General features: G+C 40.6%; 1 pseudogene; it reads right to left on the minus strand.

Annotated features, from left to right (window-relative positions):
- Window positions 1-3,831: 3,831 nt before the first annotated feature.
- The window catches only part of LOC147893698 (uncharacterized), a 32,091-nt pseudogene continuing 15,235 nt past the window's right edge, over window positions 3,832-20,687 (minus strand).

Here is a 20,687-nt window from a genome sequence, read left to right on the forward strand (position 1 = left end):
TAAAATTCTAAGGATAACTTTTACCTTTTATAACACACACATTTTACTTGATAACAAATATTATTCGATAGTTGATTGATAAATAGATAATTCAATTTTGACATAACAAAATAAAATATAAAATTATAAAGACATTACATGAAGAGTTTTCCAAGCAACATTCAAGCCTACGGCTTGACCCAATGTCTGAATCTCATCGTTTGCTTTGAATATACAAGCATCCTTAATGATTGCATCATCAACTCGTACTGCTACATAACCAACTCCTATTGGTATAGTATGAACTCTAGATGAAGGATCCAAACTAATTGTTGTCGCTATTCCAACTACATCTTTTGAGTCCTTATGCACTTTACTCGTTGTTCCCTTGGAAAAGTATCAACCTACAAAGATACATTCAAGAGATCATTGGTAGAATATTTGTTTAAAATATCTTTATGAAAAATATCCAAAAACGTTATGGTCATAATATCTTTTTGAAAAATCATAAAACATTATGAAAAAATATCAAAAAACATTGGTAGAATATTTATTTAAAATATCTTCAAATATTCTATTAGAAGATCATAATAAAAAGAATGTAGTTGCATAATATTTTAAAGAACATGATTGGATGTTCAAGTTGGTTAAAGCAATTAGCTTTTCCATTTCATGATGATTTCACTATTTTCCAAGACACAAAGATGGGCTTGAGGCACCCCTCCTTTTCCTTCCACCTTATGTACATTAAGAATTCTACATATACATTCCCGAACTTACTTGCTCTTGTTGTACTAACTCAATGTGTGGACAATCTTCAATGCCGACCTCCATCTATCCTACTAGCAAAAAACCCAAAAGAGAATCACTCAAATTTCTCTTATCCAATCTATCTCCGATCTGCAAAGAATGTTTGAACAGTAGGGAGAATGCGTGGCTTGGGAGATAGATATACCGTGATGCTATTATTTATTTTTGGAGATGGTGAAACATTGCAAACCTACTAAGGCAGTAAACAAAGGACAACTGATGCTTGATTCCTACACATTTATTTATGTGTTTAGCCATCATAGATAGAAATACCGTGTTCTTTGTCAATCATCTTGAAAAAATATAAGATAGAAGCAGTAAACAAAATACCTACATGACAAATCAAAACAAATAACAACCAGCTTCATTGTTGTTTCCCTTCATGGACTCTCATACTGTGCTCTGAGAGAAATGTAACATGCATAGACCCGACTCCTCGCTTGCCCTACATCCATAGAGCCAACTCCTCACTGAAAGTAATGTAACATGCATAGAGCCACACATGTAAGAGATGACACATGATTCACCCCCCCAAAAGAGAGTATCGGCCACATTGGGATGGATGCCAATGACCGTGAATACAGGATATCCTTTTGAAATTCTTAGGCTGATTGAAGCCTCCTCCATGAGCTATGCATCTTGCTCTCACTGATTCTGTAAGAGACCTGTTGAAGGCCGCCGCCTAAGCAAACACCTTCTTGCTCTACATGTCAAACAATCTACACCAAGAGGATATTGGACATTGTCCCATGTGTTGATTGTCTCGGAGTTGAAATGACGGCTTGTTGTAGAGAACAAGGGCCCAATGGTGACCTTATATATGGGCTAGGCCCCTTCCTTGTCTAGGCTTGTGGCTTCCAAGATCTTGCCATTGTAGCTACCCCTCCCACTCAACCAGAACACAAGGGAGTGCTTGTCTCTTTGACCTGTGCACCTTGCTACCCTACAAGACAGCCAAGGGTGAAGTCTCCCTCTGAGCTATGTCTACAGAAACCAGCCTTCTCTAGTCATCCTTTATAATGGCCCAAGACCTGCTCCTATGCTACTCGAAACTACTCCTGAAGGGATACTCCCCTGGACGAACTATGAGCCCCATATGCCCCCCCCAAAGCTAACTAAGTTGTAGCATATTCCAGCCAACCAAGAACTTCCAACCAACCAAGCCGGTTAGCTCCCCAACTATCTGTCTTGGTTGAGGTGCACTTAAGCTTGATGGGATGCCACATGGGTAGCACATCGTCTACCACATGGGAAGCATACTCAAATAGAAAAGGAAAAGGATAGGCCTACCACATGGGTAGCACATAGGTTGCCATGTTAGCAGCACACATATAGCTCACATATGAGACTGATATTTTGACAAATGTAGCTGAAGTTGTTTGTTAGCTATCTCAATCACTTGCCATCTCCTCACGACAAAAACCTACTTCGTACTGTGCTCTGAAAGTAATGTCACATGCATAGAGCCAACTCCTCGCTTGCCCTACATGCATAGAGCCAACTCCTCACTAAAAGTAATGTAACATGAATAGAGCCATACATGTAAGAGATGACACATGATTGGCCCCTACCAAAAGAGAGTATCGGCCACATTGGGATGGATGCTAATGACCAAGAATACATGATATCCTTCTGAAATTCTTGGCCTGATTGAAGGATCCTCCATGAGCTATGCATTGTGCCCTCACTGATCCTATAAGAGACATGTTGAAGGCCACCTAAGCAGGCACCTTCTTGCTCTACATGCCAAACAGTCTACACCAAGAGGATTTTGTACACTGTCCCATGTGTTGATTGTCTCGGAGCTGAAAAGATGATTTGCTGTAGAGAATGAGGGTCCAATGGTGACCTTATATATGGGCTAGGCCCCTTCCTTGTACAAGCTTGTGGCTTCCAAGATCCTACCATTGTAGGTGCCCCTCCTGCTCAACCAGAACACAAGGGTGTGCTTGTCCCTTTGACCTGTGCACCTTGCTGCCCTAGAAAATAGCCAAGGGCAGAGTCTCCATTTGAGCTATGTTTGCAGCAATCAACCTTCTCTAGTCATTGTGGATGATTGCCCAAGACCTTTTACTCTCTTGCTCCAAACTGTTCCTGAAGGGCTACTCCCTTAGATGAACTATGAGCCCCAAATGGCCTCCCCAAAGCCAACGTGCTTCGCAACTATCAGTCTTGGTTGAGGCTGCCACATGGGTAGCACATCGGCTACCACATGGGAAGCACATAGGCTGCCATGTTGGTGTTGAGAGATATGGTGCCATGAGCACATGTAGAGCAAAGGTATGAGCAAAGGGTAAGCTGCCACATGGCATGGAGGAGATATCCCACATGTGAGCAAGCAAATGGATGTAAGTACCCTCACCTATAAAAGGGAGGTTCATTTGAAGTAATATCAATCAAGCACTTTGCACTATCTCAAGATTCTCTTTATGAGTCCAAGCTAATCTATCTTGGAACCTAATTGACTTGAGATACATGTCATGAGCACTCTCTTCATCATGTTTCCACATAGGTTCCATCCACCTTAGAGTGCCCCATAGATCCTGAGGCACACATGTTTTGTCATGGTATCAGAGCTTAGGTCTAGGTCTTTTAGTTTAGCTCATTAGTAGTTCACTAGGATTGCTTCCATTCCTAGATTAGTTGTAGGTATGTCTTAGGAGCTCATGTTTTTCTCCTAGGTTAGTTTAGTGGTAGATTGAGTACAAATTTCCGTCCCTTGAGAGAGAAATTTTCCGTCCATCCATTTCATGAGAGATTCATTGTAAGCTTGAGTGATCCTTGTTGCTGTGAGAGAGAGATTCATGTTCATGCCTCTTGAGTGATTGTTCATGTTAGAGATTTGCTAAGAGATCCTTGTGTTTGAGAGAGATTTGAGAGTAAAGCTTTCGAGAGGGAGAGAGAGCCCGAAGCTCTACCAAACCCCACACATCCAAGCTTTTCCTACATGCAACCTCGACGGAAATGCAAGCAACGAGCTCCTCAGCCAAGCTCTATAGATAAGCTCCTCTGCAACGGCAACGAACTGCATCCTCAACCTTCCTACGGATGACCTACGCAACCAACGATTAGCTGGCACAGATAAGCTCTCCACCGGCAGCAACAGTGATGCCACAGCCTCTTCATGGCACCCCAGTAGAGCCGGGCTTCTACAGGCTCACAACCAACAATGCTGCAGCATACACGACCTCTCAGAGCCCACGACTCCGCAGCTCTTCCATTTGCTAGTTGCCAGTCAAGAGTACCTTCTTGAGCAGCTCCACGGACAGCACGCACACTCAACACAGCAACAATGAGCAGCCTACACTGTGGAACAGACAACCAACGACTTCAACTACGGCCAATGCGCAACGAACCATCCAAAGCCTACAGACCAGCGACCTCTCCAACGGTGAAGCATCCTTGAAGGCAAGAAAGCTCATCAGCCTCTGCACGGTATCAAACCTTCCTCTTCAACAACGCGACAACTCTCCAGCCTCCCGCAGCGCCATCGTCGTCACAGCGCAGAGAAGCTTCAAGCTTCCTCTTTCTTCTCCAAGGTCTCCCTACAAAAAGACACGTGGCAGTAGATGGAGAAGACACGTGGCAAGATAAGATGTAGCTATGGTTAAATGTAACTTAGTTTGGTTTGGTTAAGTAAACCCAAGTCTGGTCCACTCAACCCACACTAAACCATGGTTAGATTTAGGTTATAGGGTTAGTTAAAGTGCCACATCAGCAAGTGCCACCTAAGCACTCAGCACCCTTGCTAAGCACAGGCTTGCAAGCTGCATGTGAATAGCCTCTGCCACATCATCAAGACCCCCTCTTCTTCACAAAAGCTTCAACAAGCCATAACTTCCAATCCAGGAAGAATTTGGACATGCTCCAAAAAGGAAAAGTGATCGTCTTTTCAAGATCTACGCGCCTGTCATGTCAGAATCATTGTATGCAATTAGACACTACCAATATTGAAAGAAATCAATTGGTAAGACCTTTGCAACAATTGGAAAAGCAAAGCATGAATGCAAACATCGATGTAAAAAGCAAGCCGAAAGCACAAGTGCATGATATGACCATAGCAGAAAGCATGGCATCCACACATAAAGCATCAAGGCACATGGAAGAACAAAGCATCATCCAGGTAGCTACACCAAGCAAAGAAGCAAACGAGTCGTCATCAAGCCATGAGCCAAAAGGTGACATCAATGGAATGTATTGAAAGCAAAAACCTTGCCAACCTTGCCTATGTTTTGTAAATCAAGCCTGACCACCTGAGAGTAGCTATGAAAGCACCCAGGGGAGGTATTGACATGTAGAAACCACACTTGACCACCTTAAGTAGCAATGCAAGCACTAAGGGGAGGTGATGGAATGTAACTCACATCTGACCACCTTGCAGTAGCCAAAGGATCATGGCACCAAGGGGAGGTGTTGAGAGATATGGTGCCATGAGCACATGTAGAGCAAAGGTATGAGCAAAGGGTAAGCTGCCACATGGCATGGAGGAGATATCCCACATGTGAGCAAGCAAATGGATGTAAGTACCCTCACCTATAAAAGGGAGGTTCATTTGAAGTAATATCAATCAAGCACTTTGCACTATCTCAAGATTCTCTTTATGAGTCCAAGCTAATCTATCTTGGAACCTAATTGACTTGAGATACATGTCATGAGCACTCTCTTCATCATGTTTCCACATAGGTTCCATCCACCTTAGAGTGCTCCATAGATCCTGAGGCACACATGTTTTGTCAGTTGGCAGCACATATAGCTTAGATGTGAGACTAAAATTTTGACAAATGTAGCTGAAGTTGTCTGTTAGCTATCTCAATCACTTCCCATCACATACGAGAACAACCTGCTTCGTACTGTGCTCTGAAAGTAATGTAACATGCATAGATCCAACTCCTCGCTTGCCCTACCTGCATAGAGACAACTCCTCACTGAAAGTAATGTAACATGCATAGAGTCACACATTTAGGACATGACACATGATTGGGCCTCCCCAAAAGAGAGTATCAACCACATTGGGATGGATGCCAATGACCATGAATACATGATATCGTTCTAAAATTCTTCAGCTGATTCAAGGCTCCTCCATGAGCTATGCATCCTGCTCTCACTCATCTTGTAAGAGACCTATTGAAGGCCGCCTAAGCAGGCACCTTCCTACTCTACATGTTAGACAATCTACACTAAAAGGATATTGGACATTGTCCCATCTGTTGATTGTCTCAAAGCTGAAATGACGGCTTGCTATAGAGAATGAGGGCCTAATGGTGACCTTATATATCGGCTAGCCCCTTCCTTGTCTAGGCTTGTGGCTTCCAAGATCCTGCCATTGTAGGTGCCCCTCCCGCTCAACCGGAACACAAGGGAGTGCTTGTCCCTTTGATCGGTGCACCTTGCTACTCTAGAAGATAGCTAAGGGCGAAGTCTCCATCTGAGCTATGTCTGCATCAATCATCCTTTTCTAGTCATCCTGGATGATGGCCCAAGACTGCTGCTCTACTACTCCAAAATGCTCCTAAAGTGCTGCTCCCCTGGATGAACTATGAGCCCGAAATGGCCCCCCCAAAGCCAACTAACTTGTAGCCGATTCTTGCCGACCAGGAGCTTCCAACCAGCTAACCCAATTAGCTCCCCAACTATCCCTCTTGGTTTAAAGCTTGATGGGCTACCACTTGGGTAGCACATCGATTGCCACATGGGAAGCATACTCAAGTAAAATAGGCAAAGGATAGGGCTACCACATGGGTAGCATATAAGCTACCATGTTGGCAGCACACATAGAGCTCACATGTGAGACTAATTTTTTGACAAATGTAGCGGAAGTTGTCTATTAGCTATCTCAATCAGTTGCAATCTCATGAGAATAACCTGCTTCGTACTATGCTCTGAAAGTAATGTAACATGCATAAAGCCAACTCCTCACTAAAAGTAATGTAACATGCATAGAGCCACACATGTAAGAGATGACACATGATTGGCCCCCCCAAAAGAGAGCATCGACCACATTGGGATGGATGCCAATGACCATGAATACATGATATCCTTCTGAAATTCTTGGACTAATACAAGGCTCCTCCATGAGCTATGCATCCTACTCTCACTGATCCTATAAGAGACCTGTTGAAGGCAGCCTAAGTAGGAACCTTCCTGCTCTACATGTTAGATAGTCTTCACCAAGAGCATATTGGACATCGTGCCATGTGTTGATTGACTTAGAGCTAAAATGACGGCTTGTTGTAGAGAATGAGGGCCCAATGGTGACCTTATATTTTGAAAACCTAAATTAGTCATACCGGCCCACCAGTGCATTAGTATTTGGTATGTAGGTTTTCCACCAAGTTACTTTATTTCTCTCATTTCTTTAAAAATTAGATCGTTTCTCTATTGCCATTCATGTGATGCCCTTACATTTAGAAAAAAGTCAAAAAAACCATAGGTGCAACCCCTTACTCTATGGGAAAGATAGGGGTGCACAAGACTCGCCCCTTTACCCTAAATAGAAGAGTGCATGGTCTTAATGCTTACCTATTTGTCATACATTTGAATAATCCCATACTTTTGTTAATACTTTAATAAAGGCCTTTTCTTTGAAAGATGCTCTCCTTTATGCTGAGAGGAAGAGAAAGAGGAGAGAGACAGACACAAGAGTTGCTCCCAAGGAAGTGATTATATTCATAGTGGAAAATGGAAAACTCTAGTTGGAAATGTCAACTTGTTTGACATAGTGATGATGCATAATTAGGGCTTGAGATCTTCAAGTTCGATGTTTAAGCTCTTCATACAGTGCAAAGTATGTGTGGAAAATGGAAAACTCTGCCTACAAATGTTAACTGTCAAGTTCGATGTTTAAGCTCTCCATCTGAATAGGAGAGCTTGTTATCTCCAAGTTCAATCTTGTCAAACCCCTTTAAGCCTTTATAATCATGCCTTCATGTTTTGCACAATTCATCCACTTAAAATGATCAGTTTCATGAAGTGTATACAAACACAACAAATATTCAAGTAAATATCCTGTTTCATGCGGTGTATATATTAAACAAAGCAAATATTCAAGTATCCTTTTCTGTTGTACCAAGGATGAATGTATGAGGAAATTCCCTTGGCCACTCCAAAGATGAGTACCCAGGGGCGATTTGAGATGTCCACAAAGCCACGGCGAACAACTAGATAGCCAGAAGTATCGAATGATCGGAAATTTAGTGAGCATAAGCCACACACATATGACAAGAGGCAAGCTTGTGTGGAGATAGACACAACATACATAATCATAGCGGGATGAAATAACACTGATAATGGAAGTACCGAACGATCGAAAATACTGAGCATAAGCCACACACGATTGACAAGAGGCAAGCTTGTGTGGATTAGACACAGGTTACATAATCATAGTAGGTACTTTTCGCATTCAGAAGTACCGAACAATCGGAAATACAACGAGCATAATTCACACACATATGACAAGAGGCAAGCTTGTGTGGAAAAGACAAAGCTGACATAATCATAGCAAGAATGAAATAACAACCTCTTCACATCTGGAAGTACCAAACAATCGGGAAGACGAGCATCCGAGATTACAAAGAAAGTCTGAAAGTAACCAAAAAAGTGGGCACCCGAGAACGGTGATCACGTCCAAATGAGTACTCAATAGTAATCCATATGTGCCATGTCCAAACAAGTACTTATAAATAATCCATATGTGCCTATCCAAACAAGTACTCAAGAAGTTTTCATCGTGAAAGCTAGATAAATATGTGTCACATCCAAATAGGACTCAGTAATAATCCATGTGCCACGCCCAGACGAGTACTCAAGCAGTTAGCCATATGCCACTCCAGATGAGTACTCAAGCAGTTAGCATTGAACCTTGCCACATCCAATCCATAGGTGCCACGGCCAAATGAATACTCAATAAGTCATTCATATGTGTTCATCATGAAAGACATATACGTATACCTCCCCACATAAAGGATGGAATAAAAGGGCAAAATAAAACTATGCCTTGCTTGAAGATAGAAGATGAACCAATAAGTAAATACATACCATAAGTCATTAATAAGTTAATCGACAAAGAAAAAACAAACCGGTGTTGGTCTAGCAAGACTTGCATACACTCGTAAATATATATGAGAAGGAAAATGAAAGCAGATGTACTAATCCTGCAATGTAAATTATGTCCATTGAATTATATCAAAGTACCTATGCAAACCTGCATATACTCTTAAGACACAATTGAGTGTGATGAAAGAGAATATATGAGCTTAGCTTGGAAACAAACGAGTGCCTTGAAAACGACAAGGAAACATGTGAGAAGCGCCTTCGCATATGGGAAACATGTGAGAAGTGCCTTCGCATATGTAAAGTAACGCATCCAAGAAGTAATGATATCAAAGCTAAATAGAAAAGAAACATTGAAAGAAAACATGTTAGCATGTTAACAACACAAAACATTTGGGATAGGATGGACCAACTTGTGACAGTGAAGCTAGTGTTGAATACATGATGAGCAAGTCAAGCAAGATGTAAGCTTATAAGACAAAAAGAAACATTACATCCACATTTTCTTTTACATATCAAGCACACCTACATGATTAGCAAGTCAGCCCAAAATGACAAGAAAGTGTTTAGGATGAGGAACCTCCAAGCAATAATAAATGAAAAACTCATATCAAATTTTTACCCTACTCTAGATCAAATACAATGGATGGTCTATAGGCATGCTTGATTGACAAAAGATGAAAGATAACCTTTTTTCAAAATCTTAAGATAATCGAAAGTAACTCTCACCTTCAACATAACACAAAACATTTAGGAAATCAAAAGTAAATGATAAGATAATCAAAGAAAATCTAGCCTTCAAAACAATACAAAAGATTTTTGAAGTTCCTTTGAATCAATCATCTCACGCTGAAAGTAAAGCTTGATATAGAATATTTGGTAAATCTCTTTAACCAAGATTCATGGAAACTTGAAGCTGCAGCTCAACTTGTTAGTAGCAAAACATAATAATACATGTATCATCATTGTGAATAAAACATCAAGCATTAGTAATGTAATGGAATACAAATAACATAACCTTTCAAGTGGCATATCAAGGAAAAAGCAATGTACTAAACTATGATGATATCATGGTTCCCAATCATGTACAACATTAAAGGAAGTGGTTTATCTCTATACCAACAGGCAAAGAAAAACTCCAACACATAGATGTATATCATAGTGGTTAATGAGCTTGGAATTAACCATCATCATCTCACTGAAAAGCAATCAAGTTTTATGAGGTACCCGAGTATAGATATTGACAAAGATCTTTGCTTGAAGGACGTTCTATGAATGCTAAGTAGCAAGACTCAACAAGCAATGCACTAAATAAGAAGTTGGTCAGTAAAGGATGTGCTAAATAAAAACTAGCTTAATAGATGTGAAGCATCATTGGCTTTTACTTTTGCAAAAGTAGCATGAAGCCATAAGTGCTAAGTGCTAAACTATTGTTTTTTTTAATGACCTAATAGAAAATAAAATTTTGTTTCATTTGGTAGATAACCTTTTGTCCAAGTGATTTTTCCAATAAACTTTTTGGTCTGTAATGTATACAATTATCACTGCAAAAGCATGTAGATCGGGCTGCCTTACTCTTAACAAAAATAAAGTAACTCTACTTTACATTGATTAGATGAGATCTTCATCCCTAAAGATTTACTACGCTTACAACAATAATCCTACACTCTTGGTTTTTATGGATATGACTGGTGGACGTTGGGTCTCCTCTTCATCTAAATTTTTGTGGAGTCACTGTGTAGCTAAAGAAGTTTGCTTTATGTGATTGAACCTCTTATTGCTCCATGTGGGAATGTGAAAGCATGATATGCCAGTGTGTTAAATTCAAGGGAGCACAAAAACTGAGTGCAAGATGGTGTGATCAACTAGTGGAGACTAAAAGCGGGAGGGCAACACCATATCAGGAAGCTTCTTATCATTAAGTGGATAAATATTATGATTCAGTACAAACTTTCTACTAGCTAGGGTGGGTTGAAGACCTTGCCATCTTGGAATCTTCTCTTTGACTTTCTGGATGACCCATTTCCACAGAGATTTTATTTGAACACCTAAAACCCATTGGTATTTCAAGAAGCTAGAAAACCTCACCTTCTTTGATAACTTTGCACCCCATGTCAAGCAGAGCATTTGGCGATTGGGATCTTGTGCCCAAAATTTCGGTCTTACTATGGTTAAATTTTGATTCAAAGGCCAGGCAGAAGGTCTCGAGAAAATCCAACACAGTGCCCACTGATCTGAGGTCATTTGTCTGATTGAGGTTGGTTTTGTCAGCAAATTGTTGGCACGCAATTTGCTTGTTTCCCTCCAATTGGATGCCCATGATGTTCCCTTTGTCGACCTCCCATTAAATTAGCCATCCTAGTGCATCAGCTGTAGCTATAGCAAAGAACAGAGGAGAAAGGAGGTGTCCTTGTGTGATAGGCCTTTTTAAAGGGAAAGGTACTGATGTTTTACCATTTACTTCCACTTTAGCTTTAGCCCCCAATGGTAAAGCATTGACATAGCTCCTAAAGATGGGCCCAATTCCCATGTCCTGGAGGGCCTGAAGGATAAAACCCCATTCCAACCCCATTCCATTCTATCATAGGCTTTGTCAGACTCGACTTTCATGAAATAGATATCTTGCATGTGCTTACTCCGGGCCTTCCCATAGTGTAAGGATTACTTCCAGAATGTGGCAACCTTGGATAAACCCTTTTTGCTCATCTATAATCCAAACTTGCATTTTCCATTTCAACTTGACTAGCAAACCTTAGCGAATATATTTGTAGTGAGTGTTAAGCATTGTGAGTGGCCTCTAATTCTTGAGTTCCTCCTTTGAGCCTCCTTTCAAGATTAGCTTGATCAATCCTGTGTGGATTCTAGAGCTGAGGTACCCTTTCGCTACCATCTCTTGCCAGAGTTGTAGGAGGAAAGAACTTAAGACTCCTAGAAGACTTGGAAGAATTTGATTGGGAGACCATTTTCCCTTTGTTGACTCTGTGCCAACATGAACTTATGAAGAAAGAGAAGGTGTTACAACTTTGTGTTACAACTTCTAGACACAACTTTATGTTACGACTTTGTGTAACAACTTTGTGTTGCAAGTTTGTGTTACAAGTTTATGTTACGACTTTGTGTAACAACTTTGTGTAACAACTTTGTGTTACATCTTCTACATGAAGAGAGAGAATGTGTTACGACTTTGTGACACAACTTTGTGTTACAACTTTGTGATACGACTTTGTGTTACATGCAGAGAGGGAAGCTCTCCAACTTGTATAAATACCCCATAATGGAATGAAGCCCACACTCTTGGGGCATTGTGTTGAGTCTACATTGGTATTCCAAGCATTTGTCTCAAGTGTCCATGCTTCCTTGCACTGCACGTCCAAAAGCATGTCCTAACCTTGCAACCCTTCTCCCCTCTCCTCCAACCCTGCAACCCACCCTCTCCCTCTCCTCCTCCCTCCTCCCTCCTCCTCCTCCTCCTCCTCCTCCTCCTCCCTCCTCCTCCTCCTCCTCCTCCTCCCTCCTCCTCCTCCTCCTCTCTCCTCCCTCTCCCTCCTCCTCTCCCTCTCTCCTCCCTCTTCCTTCACCCATGCTCTTACACCTTCTTCCTCTCCCACTCCTATGCTTTCCTAAACCCTTAAACTCAATGATCTACGAGGGAGACGAGTTCTCCACCATGTACTCTACTCTGAACCTTGGATCCTCTTCCTAACCCTGAACTCCTTCTAAACCTTGGAACCTCCTTCTGAACCCTGGAACTCTTTCTAACCCTGAACTCTTTCTAAACCCTGGAACCTCCTTCTGAACCCTTAAACTCCTCCTAAACCCTACAACCCCCAATGAAGGCGAAAGCCTTCATCACCCCAACAGCAATGGTTTACGTGCCTTTTACACATGCTTGCATTATGTTTACTCACCACACTTAAGCCTACGTCTCTCACCGGAACACGACTCGAGGTCCTAAGCTACACATATACTACAACGACAAACCCAATATATCTGTAGGTGACAAAAAGCCTCGGAACCCTGCAACATAGAATACCCAGCTCTCCCTACGAAAGCGGTAAGAAAGAGTAAACACCCTTGGTGTCTTTCCCTTGGCCATTTGATTCACTACTGCCTTCAATTCTTCCACTGTGACCTCTCTTTCTAGATAGGTAGTGTCAAATCTTGCTACCATCTCGATCAAGATTAACTGTGGCACTCCACCGTTGCTTGCTTCCTTGTGGAGTTAGCTTCTAGGTCCCCAAAATCTATTGGAAATGCTGCACCATTGCTTGGAGGATCAGACTAGCATCTATCCATCTACTTTAAGTTCTTTGATGTTTCCCTAGGCATGCTTTTCCCTAAGCATCCTAAACATTCCCTCATTTTCCTTGTCACCTTTACTAGTCCACCACTCTCTTGTGTAAATTTTTTCTTGTTGTGCTTCAACTATAGCTTCTCTTCTAAGATTTTCCTTAATTTCCCTAAAAATGATTTGCCCTCGTTCGGTAGTGTCTACTTATTTTGTTTTCATTTCTATATCCAGTTTCTCTTGCCTCTCCCACCTTGACTTGTTTGCTCTTTTTTTCATTACTTCAAGGAACAACTTCGTTCTCTCTGTTGCCCTAACCCATTTGTCAAAAATGCTCACCGTTTTCCAAACTTTTGCTCACCAAATTCGACAAATTTTGCCTTCAATATAGGGCAATTGAAAAAAGAAAGGGTCTTCTTCCCTCTCCCTTATCAAGGTTCAAGCAGATTGGGTTGAGATCCAAGAAAGGGAGGGTGGAAATCCCTTTGGTTCCGAGCTTCAAAGCCTCATCACAGATGGACTTAGAGATGTATATTTGATCAATCCTCGGGGGGGTCACTCATCATATGTAACCCTATCACGTGAGTTCAACAGAAGGATATTTTTTATTCTTAAAATTTACAGAAATAAATATACATAAGGGACTATTTAAAATAGTTTTGGAAAAAATTTACAGATTTGTATAGAAAAGGGGTACATTTTATTAATGAAAAAAATTTACAGATAAGGGATTTTTAATATAGGCCTTGAACGCACGTGATATAGAGGGTTTATACATAGTGACCCCCCCGAGGATCAATCCTTGTTTTCTTGTGAAGAGCACCGCACTAGTTGTTAGTCCACATGAAGGAGGTTCCTTCGGAAATTTCAATCAGCTCTGCTAAATCCTTGACCTCTTGCCATGCTCTGGCTTCACTCCCTTAAATGAGGTTCCTAACCCATTCCATCTATCCATGCTAGCCCCTACCATGTTGAAGTCTCCCAAGATAATCGTATCCTCACCAAAAGATTGTAATATCCTTGACCAATTAGTAGTCTAGGATATAAGGTTTATCCACTCTTTTGAAGTCCCTGCTTGATAACCTCTGCATTGCTTGATCCAATATAAACTTTTTAAAAATATAAGCTAGAGTTGATCGAAGATGACTTATCTGTGGATGTAATGAGAAGGGACGTTCTTGATCTCCTAATTTCTCTCTCTATAGTTGGGGTTCCCATGGGATTCTCTTTCTCTTCAATTTGTAGTTTCTATTTTCTAGTCAGTCTTTGCAAGTGATCTTTGTGCAAAATGTCCTAAAATTTCTCTCAATTGGGATAAGAGTTCCAAATAATAATGGGCTCAATGTAACTAATTGGTTCCAAATCATAAATAACGTGTCCAATGTCCCCTCAATACTAAGGTGTTTCCTAGGGATGTGTCCCAAACCTTTTTTGATATATTCTTTTAATGTGTTATCACTCACAATATCATTGTCAATGGTACACACATGTCCCCATTATTTCTTAATACACTTTTTGAAAGTATTCGTTTTGCATTGGCATGTAATCTTTGACCCATCTCTGAATGTCAACCTGGGTTTACAGAGTATAGATGCTAAGTTATTGGAGAACTTCCAAGCAATGTTACCTTCCCTCATGGTATCAATCAGATCACACAAACCGTATTGGTATAGAAAATCAATATTAGCTTTTTAATCAAAAACATTTCAAGCAAGGGATCATCAAATAGTGCATGAATGAAGAGATTAGAATTCTTTCTCAAAGTCATCAATGTTTTCCTACTATGTGGTAACATCATGATACTTCTCATATGATTTCACATACTTGTCATCAATCAATCCTTGTCATCTCATAAAGTAGATGTCAAACAGGAAGGTTCTTAATCTTTGTTCTGTGTAGGACATGGTCCTACCACCTCTTAGAATATTTGATGGTCGTACCTACGATTTTGCACTATTAAAATGTACTGAACTTTTCGAAGGGGGTTGCCATGCAATCATCTTCCTAGAGTTTGGGCCCCTTGGTGAATAATAGGAAGTTTGTCCACATCCCCTTGTGTACCCGATGCATCCTACTAACCTTCCACTTACTTTGGAACCATAAGCTCTGGTAGGTAAAGTCTCAGGGGACTGTAGCATGACTTCACCATATGACATCACTCCTGGTGAAGGTTGGGGTAGTAATGGAGCAAGTGGGTTCTTCTCCAAATTATTAATGGCCAATAATACTAGTTTCCTCATGTAGTGAAATGTGAGAGATGCCTTGCATAATATAACCATATCACTAGCTTCATAAATCAAAAAGTCATAAAATCTTAGTATCACCAATCCCATTATTAATTTTACATTAAATGTTTAGATGGATAAAAATATAATACTTGCCTTCGTAAATAAAAGGAAAGAGTTGAAAGCAGGTTTGAGTGGCCTGTTTGGTAAAAATGTTGGTAAATTATGCAACATGTACCAAATTCCATGATTGAACCATAATGGTTGTGCTCTGTAGTCAGGCCGCCTAAGCAGGCACCTTCCTCCTCTACATGTCAGATAGTCTACATGAAGCAGATTTTGGACATTTTTGGGGGGGGCCAATCATGTGTCATCTCTTACATGTGTGGCTCTATGCATGTTACATTACTTTTAGCGAGGAGTGGGCTCTATGCATGTCGGGCAAGCAAGGAGTTGTATCTATGCATGTTACATTACTTTTAGAGCACAGTATGTTCAAGTACGTTGTTCTCGTGAGGAGATGGCAAGTGATTGAGATAGCTAACAGATAACTTTAGCTACATTTGTCAAAAAGTTAGTCTCACATGTGAGCTATATGTGTGCTACCTATGTCATAGTCCTATCCTTTACCTTTTCTATTTTAGTATGCTTCCCACGTGGCAGTCAATGTGCTACCCATGTCAACCCCATCAAGCTTAAGTGCACCTCAACCATAATGGATAGTTGGGGAGCTAATCAGTTTGGCTAGTTGGAAGCTCCTAGTCAGCCAAAATAGGCCACAAGTTAATTCGCTTTGGGGGGGCCATTTGGGGCTCATAGTTCATCCAGGGGAGCAGCCCTTTAGGAGCAGTTTAAAGTAGTAAAGGAGCAGGTCTTGGGCCATCATCTAGGATGACTAGAGGAGGATGATTGTTGTAGACATTGCTTAGATGGAGACTTCACCCGTGGCTGTCTTCTAGGGTAGCAAGTGCATAGGTCAAAGGGACAAGCACTCCCTTGTGTTTTGGTTGAGTGGGAGGGGCACCTACAATGGCAGGATCTTGGAAGCCACAAGCCTGGACAAGAAAGGGGCCTAGTCCATATATAAGGTCACCATTGGGCCCTCATTCTCTACAGTAAGGCATCATTTTAGCTTTGAGATAATCAACACATGGGAAAATGTCCAATATCCTCTTAGTGTAGACTGTTTGAATGTAGAGCATGAAGGTGTCTGCTTAGGCAATGGCCTTCAATAGGTCTCTTACAGGATCAGTGACAGTAAGATGCATAGCTCATGGAGGAGCCTTGAATCAGCCCAAGAATTTCAAAATGATATCATGTATTCATGGTCATTGTTTACTGCCTTGGTAGGTTCGCAATGTTTCACCATCTCCAAAAATAAATAATAGCATGATCATGGTATATCTATCTCCCTAGCCGCGCATTCTCCCTACTGTTCAAACATTCTTTGCAGATCAGAGATAGATTGGATAAGAGAAATTTGAGTGATTCTCTTTTGGGTTTTTTGCTGGTAGGATAGATGGAGGTTGGCATTGAAGATTATCTACAGATTGAGTTTGAGTACAACAAGAGCAACTAAGTTCAGAAATGACGTATATGTAGAATTCTTACTATACATAAGGTGGAAGGAAAAGGAGGGGCATGTATCTACCCTCAGGCCCATCTTTGTGTCTTGGAAAATAACAAAGGCATCATGAGATGGAAAATTTAACTGCATTAACCAACTTGAACATCCAATCATGTTCTTTAAAATATTATGCAATTACATTCTTTTTATTATGATCTTCTAATAGGATATTTGAAGATATTTTAAATAAATATTCTACTAAAGTTTTTGGATATTTTTTCATAAATTTTATGATATTTTTCATAAAGATATTATGACCATAACATTTTGGATATTATGACCATAACATTTTTTGATATTTTTCATAAAGATATTTTAAACAAATGTTCTACTAATGATCTCTAGAATGTATCTTTGTAGGCTGATGCTTTTCAAAGGGAACAACGAGTAAGGATCTTACATAAGGACTCAAAAGACGTAGTTGGAATAGGGACAACATTTAGTTTGGATCCTTCATTTAGAGTTCATACTATACCAATAGGAGTTGGTTATGAAGCAGTACGAGTTGATGATGCAATCATTAAGAATGCTTGTATATTCAAAGCAAATGATGAGATTCAGACATTGGGTCAAGCCGTAGGCTTGAATGTTCCAAGATGTAATGTCTTTATAATTTTATATTTTATTTTGTTATGTAAAAATTGAATTATTTATTTCTCAATCAACTATCGAATAATATCTGTTATCAAGTAAAATGTGTGTGTTATAAAAGGTAAAATTTATCCTTAGAATTTTAGATAACACACACTGTGTAATATGAGTACTAATGCAAGTTAGTTGGATTTGGGGGGGCCTTTTGGGGCTCATAGTTCATCTAGGGGAGCAGCCCTTTAGGAGCAGTTTGGAGCAGTAGGACTTGGGCCATCATCTAGGATGACTAAAGAAGGCTGATTGCTGCAAACATAGCTTAGACAGAGAATTCACCCTTCGCTATCTTCTATGGCAACAAGGTGCACAAGTCAAAGGGACAAGCACTCCCTTATGTTGTGGTTGAGCGGGAGGGGCACCTACAATGGCAAGATCTTGGAAGCCACAAGCCTAGACAATGAAGGGGCCTACTAGCCCATATATAAGGTCACCATTGGACCCTCATTCTCTACAGTAGGAAATCATTTCAGCTCCGAGACAATCAACACATGGGACAATGTCCAAAATCTACTTGGTGTAGACTGTCTGACATGTAGAGCAAGAAGGTGCCTGCTTAGGCAGCCTTCAACAAGTCTCTTATAGGATCAATGAGACCACGATGCATAGCTCATGGAGGAGCCTTGAATCAGCCCAAGAATTTCATATGGATATCATATATTCATGGTCATTGGCATCCATCCCAATGTATCCGATACTCTCTTTTGGGGGGGGCCAATCATGTGTCATCTCTTACATGTGTGGATATATGCATGCTACATTACTTTCAGTGAGGAGTTGGCTTTATGCATGTAGGGCAAGCAAGGAGTTGGCTCTATGCATGTTACATTACTTTCAGAGCACAGTACAAAGCAAGTTGTTCTCGTGAGGAGATGGCAAGTGATTGAGATAGCTAATAGAAAACTTCAGTTAGATTTGTCAAAAAGTTATTCTCACATGTGAGCTATATGTGTACTGCCAACATGGCAGCCTATGTGCTGCCCATGTGGTAGCCCTATCTTTTGCCTTTTCTATTCGAATATGCTTCCCACATGGCAGCCAATGTGCTACCCATGTGGTACCCCATCAAGCTTAAGTGCATCTCAACCAAGATGGATAGTTGGGGAGCTAATCGGGTTGGCTGGTTGGAAGCTCTTGGTCAGCCAAAATAGGCTACAAGTTAATTGGCTTTAGGGGGGCCATTTGGGGCTCATAGTTCACCCAAGGGAGCATCCCTTCAGCAGAAGTTTGGAGCACCAGAGCAATAGGTCTTGCGCCATCATCCAAGATGAGTAGAGAAGGATGATTGCTGCAGACATAGCTCAGATGGTGACTTCAAATGTACATATTGGAAGAGTGTCTCAAGTTGAGAATGCTATGTTTTTTATAGTCATGGAGTAAGGATTTGAGGTGGATTGTTTGCATAGGCTTAGCATCAAGTGCTTATTGATAATTGAAATTTAATCCCATCGATTTATTAGTCACTTCTATTTACTCTTAGTGCCCCCTCTTTTACCTCACAACAAGACAAAGCAACTATAGACATGTTTGCTAGACGCGCAAAATAGCGGGTGCGCCTATAGGCGCTGTTCAAATAGCAAAAATACAAGCATGTCTAATAGTGCATCTATTAGCGTGTCTATTAGCATGTCTGCACTATGAATTAGACACAGATTTAGATGTGGATTTAGATGCAAAATAGAGAATATAGAAAGTGAGATTTTGGTGTAGGCTAATAAATGTACATCACTGCTTTCCAAACATTGCCCATGATTACCAAAGCCCATAATTTTAACAAAAATATCAATGCTTTTTGGCAAACCCACATATACAAAAATTAAAAGAGGTGAGGCGAATGAGACAATATGTTAAATAGTTCTGCCAACATTAATGATGGGCTACGGTTCAATCTGATCCTCAATGAGATCAACAACCCTTGCCAAACTATCTACTTCAAAATCCAAACCAGTGTTGAGATCTACAAATACATTCAACCCACTACTACTTGTGCTACTCATGTGCTCATCGAAATCAGCATCACCAATGGTAGGCTGGTCCTCATGGATAATGGCCTCAATATCTGTATCTCCTATCTCATGATCATCCTCCTCTCTCGTATCATGTTCATCATCACCTCCATGGGCATGATCATCCTCCGTACGCTCCATATTAGTAAATGTACTATACATCACTTTGGAACGTGGCATAATAGGTATGACATGCCACCACCTATTATTATGCACCATTGGTTGATAGACAACCTAATTGAAATACAAATACAATCATGTTATTTTCCTTGCATCAAAGGTATCAAATATTTAAAAGTGAGTATTTTTATATGTGTGTACAATACCTGTTCACATTGTTGCGGTAGTACTAGTGTGTCCTACTTACTTTGCCAAAACTTTGTGGAGTTAATAGTTTTTAAAGCCACTTGCATGGCATTTGATTGTTGAATTAGGGCCCTTTTCCATCACATTCTTAAACCACTTTACATCCAAAACGTATACAAAGAAGCATCGAAAGTCAAGCTTAATAATATCTTGGATTATGCCACAATAATCATCGATGGCTCCATTGGCTTCCTTAAAGCTAGCAATGATGCCACAATATTGTGTGTTTCTCTTATCATCAATCCGTTGTGTTCAAAAATTCTTGTCCTCACACCATATAGCATTGAACATAGTACACTACACCAAGACGAAATCAATTAAATAAGCAATCTAAATTATTGAAAGCTCCTAACTTATGCATAACATTCCATGTACCGACCTTGCTCATGCATCCCCTAGCATATTCCCATTCTTCCATTGTGATATGCATCCCCTCGTCTCTCTCTACTCTCTCCATTTCATCAAGTAACCAATCCACATGAATATCCTTTGGAAGTGCTCTTAGATGCTGAGGGTATGGCACACGAGATCCATGGTGTGTACGAAAGAGGGCCCTTTCTCCTTGTCTTCTTGCCTTTGCATCCTTGTATCTTGTCACCCATCTTTTCATCACATCACTATTAAGCATGCAGTAGAGGTTGATATTATTAAGCAACTCCGTGTCTATTACTTTGCCGTGTCCTTTCCCTTGA

The sequence above is a fragment of the Dipteris shenzhenensis genome, chromosome 15 (assembly GCF_047967505.1).
Source record: "Dipteris shenzhenensis isolate YYH24624 ecotype China chromosome 15, Dip_SZ_1.0, whole genome shotgun sequence".
Lineage (NCBI taxonomy): Eukaryota > Viridiplantae > Streptophyta > Polypodiopsida > Gleicheniales > Dipteridaceae > Dipteris > Dipteris shenzhenensis.